Below are 4,466 nucleotides of genomic sequence, written 5' to 3'. Positions count from 1 at the left end.
TTGTGCCAGCACTTGTTGCCTTCTCACTAATCTGCTTTCCTATTATCCTGTAGCCCACCCCAGCCTTGTACAAGTTTAGGAGTTGGGGTGAGCCAGGGAGGCAGACATGTATCACTCCCTGGACCCCTTCTCTTAAAGTACCTCTGTGCTACTTCTCTACGCCATCAGGGCCTTCCCGGAACGGGTCATTTACCTCTTCAGGCGATTCCAAGAATAAAGAGTCACAGTTCGGTTTCTCTTCAACGTCAACATCTTTACCCAGCAACTTGTCATCCAGGGCACACATTGTTACAGCATCGGGCATCGGTGTCTCTGACGCTTGTCTGTCGCTTAGCCTGCGTTCAAGGCGGCCCGTACAATACGGTTCCACAGTGTTCTCAATGTCCAATATTTCTGCCTTTCGTGGGGGCATTCCCTGCCGTTTCGCCCCAGTTCTGAGTTCACCAGTTCGCCACATCTTGATGCACTTCCTCCCAAATGGCTAAACCTTCTCCTGTTCAGTAGCTGCAGTCTCACTATTCCTGCACTACTGATTCTGCTGTTGCTGTATTCTTTCTCTCTCTCTGTTCTTAGTTCTGGCCCCCTGGATACTTTTGTCAGGCCTATTTCTTCCTACGGAACGTTACTATGGAACGTTACGGGGTGCGAAGTGCCCTGGGCTAGCCAGCCCTCTATGAGCTGCATGAGCACCCAGGTCCCAACTGACTTAAAACAGGAAGCTACACTATACTTATCCCCCTCATGCCCCTCCTATTCTAACGATACCTTATATTATATCTATGATGCCCCCATCTAGAGGCTAACTTGTGGTACTGCTCCCACTAGCACTTACTTTCCCTATCCGAAATGTGTGTGCAATACATGGCAAACAATATACAAATATGCAGAGTAGTACGCATTTACAGTAGGTGTAGCAAAACTCTTGTACACGGTGACAATACACTTTATGTGTGGCAGTGCCACCATGTAAGAACACATTAATAATAAACACTGTACACATTTAAAGGGGTTGGGGGAAGAATGAACAACATATATTTACATCCTCTACACAGGTCTACAATTTTGTCCATGGTGTCCTTAGACAGCCCTTTGGTCTTGGCCATGGTGGAGAAGTTGGAGTGTGATTGATTGTGTGGACCGGTGTCTTATATACAGGTAATGAGTTCAAACAGGTGCAATTAATACATGTAATGAGTGCAGAGTAGGAGGGTTTTTTAAAGAAAAACTAATAGGCCTGTGAGAGAAAGAATTTGTGCTGTTTGGTAGGTGATAAAATACTTATTTCATGCAATAAATTGTAATTTAATTATTGAAAAATCATACGATGTGATTATCTGCTTTTTATTTTTAGATTCTATCTTCAAAAACTTACAAAATCAGCAGTGTATTAAATACGTATTTTCCCCACTGTATATACATTTTCCATGGTTAATGTTCAGAACCAGCTTCAGATAGATGTCATGGGCATTGCCTTCTTGGGGGAACCCGGACTAAGTCCCCGGAGGTTCCTAAAGCCTTTGCTGCTTTTGCTTAGTTTTCCAGATTAGAGTAATGTTTTCAGTAAAATTATGTTTTCTTTGCGCAAGATGCCATAGGAGGGTAAGGTTATTTTTAATGTGCTATGTAATTCAGACTAGTCTAGATAAAACAACAATAAACATTATAATGATTCCTGTTGTCATGTCATTTCTTCTTCAATTCAAACATGCCTAGTTGGACTGGGCAACATAGGTTCCATCAAACGGGTTTATTTGGAGGGGTCACCTTCCATCTATAATATAATTTGGCATAAAAAGTGCATGATAAAACCTGACAGACCCCAGTATTTATAATGGGATCCATCATGCGCTGTTGATGTCCATTACGTGACAGATCTGGCAACGCCATCATTTTCATTTTTCTGTGCCCACTGACAATCATCTTTTGGTGTCCGTCACATTTCAAGCTTAAATTCTTGGTCCTAACTGTTCAAACTCTGGCCATCTCCGCGTTCCAAAGTGCCGTTATTCCACAGCCTCTACTCTCTGCAAGGCCCTTCACTGGCTTCTTATTGCCCAGAGGCTACAGTTCCAAACCCTAACTATGACATACAAAGCCATCCACATCCTGTTTCCTCCATACATCTGTGACATGGTCTCACAAGGTCCGACTGGGTCTGGACTTCCACTATGTGAACCGAATGTGGCAGCAGCGAGATGTACCGTCCCTGCCCACAAGCACTTGTCCATGTGTCCGTGGTTAGGTGGACTTTCACAGTAACAGCATGCTTGAAGGCCCGGGTAATGTTGTGGGACATGTGCTTGTGTAATGACGGGACGGAACAGCGGGATAAATAGTGGCGGGTGGGGACCGAGTTCTTTGTGATGGACAACACAATAAAGTTGAGTAAAAAATCAGTCTACACCAGTCAAAAAGGCAACATTTAGAGCGCAAGCAGTAGAGAAATCTGAGAATTTAGTAGTGTGGCATGTAGGACGTTGGATCCGTATTTTCGCTTGCATTACAAGGACTGGGGTAGGGGCAAATGAATGCTGCGCTGGTTCAAGGACATGGAGGTGCTTGTTGATGGTGCTAGTTGAGCGTGTGCAATGACTGATACAGGGCAGGAGGCCTCTTCACATGCACAATGGAAAGGGTATTCTGTTGTGAATTTGGATTCTGGGCTCCCCCGGTGGCTACTGGTGGAATTGAACTGGTGTCTTCATCTTCTCTGTTCACCTGTTCCCATCAAGATGTGGGAGTCGCTATATAACCTTGCTGCTCTGTTAGTTGCTTGCCGGTCAACAATGTTATCAGAAGCCTCTCTGTGCTTGTTCCTGCTCCTAGACAACTACTAGATAAGTTGGACTCTTGTCCATGTTTGTTTCTGCATTTTTGTTCCAGTTCACAGCTGTAGTTTCGTTACTGTGTCTGGAAAGCTCTTGTGAACGGGAATTGCCACTCTGGTGTTATGAGTTAATGCCAGAGTTTTAAAGTAATTTCTGGATGGTGTTTTTGATAGGGTTTTCAGCTGACCATGAAAGTGTCCTTTCTGTCTTCTGCTATGTAGTAAGTGGACCTCAAATTTGCTAAACCTATTTTCATACTACGTTTGTTATTTCATCTCAACTCACCGCCAATACATGTGGGGGGCCTCTGTCTCCTTTCGGGGTATTTCTCTAGAGGTGAGCTAGGACTAATATTTTCCTCTGCTAGCTTTATTTAGTCCTCCGGCTGGGCTGGGCATCTAGAATCAACGTAGGCATGCTACCCGGCCACTGCTAGTTGTGCGTTAGGTTTAGTTCATGGTCAGCTCAGTTCCCATCTTCCAAGAGCTAGTTCCTATATATGCTTATGCTATGTTCTCTTGCCATTGAGATCATGACAGTTTGACCGGCCCGCAAAGTGTTAATTGTTTGGGCTGAAGCAGGAGAAAAAGAAGTGTTGAAGGGAAATTTTTTTTTTTTCCCCTCAGAGTTTTGCTGCCTAGCCCTTAATTGCTGTCTAGCTGCTTCTTACCTCCTCTTAACCCTTGAATGGCTCTGTGTCCACCTGTTTGTAATGGATCTTCAGAGTGTAACTGCAGGTTTGAATAATCTCGCCACGAAGGTACAAAATTTGCAAGATTTTGTTTGTCATGCACCTGTATCTGAGCCGAGAATTCCTTTGCCGGAATTTTTCTCGGGGAATAGATCCGGGTTTCAGAATTTTCGAAATAATTGCAAATTATTTTTGTCTCTGAAATCTCGCTCTGCCGGAGACCCTGCACAGCAGGTCAGGATTGTGATTTCCTTGCTCCGGGGTGACCCTCAAGACTGGGCTTTTTCATTGACACCAGGGGATCCTGCGTTGCTCAATGTGGATGCGTTTTTTCTGGCCTTGGGGTTGCTTTATGACGAACCTCATTTGGAGCTTCAGGCAGAAAAAACTTTGATGTCCCTATCTCAGGGGCAAGATGAAGCGGAAATTTACTGCCAAAGATTCCGTAAATGGTCTGTGCTTACTCAGTGGAATGAGTGCGCCCTGGCGGCGACTTTCAGAGAGGGTCTCTCTGATGCCATTAAGGATGTTATGGTGGGGTTCCCTGTGCCTACGGGTCTGAATGAGTCCATGACAATGGCTATTCAGATCGATAGGCGTTTGCGGGAGCGCAAACCAGTGCACCATCTGGCGGTGTCCACTGAGAAGTCGCCAGAGAGTATGCAGTGTGATAGAATTCTGTCCCGAAGCGAGCGGCAGAATTTTAGACGGAAAAATGGGTTGTGTTTCTATTGTGGTGATTCTACTCATGTTATATCAGCATGCTCTAAGCGCACTAAAAAGCTTGGTAAATCTGTTTCCATTTGCACCTTACCGTCTAAATTTATTCTATCTGTGACCCTGATTTGCTCTTTGTCATCTATTACCACGGACGCCTATGTCGACTCTGGCGCCGCTTTGAGTCTTATGGATTGGTCCTTTGCCAAACGCTGTGGGTATGATTTAGA

Source organism: Ranitomeya variabilis, chromosome 1 (genome assembly GCF_051348905.1).
Source record: "Ranitomeya variabilis isolate aRanVar5 chromosome 1, aRanVar5.hap1, whole genome shotgun sequence".
Lineage (NCBI taxonomy): Eukaryota > Metazoa > Chordata > Amphibia > Anura > Dendrobatidae > Ranitomeya > Ranitomeya variabilis.
Note: the sequence above shows the minus strand (reverse complement) of the source record.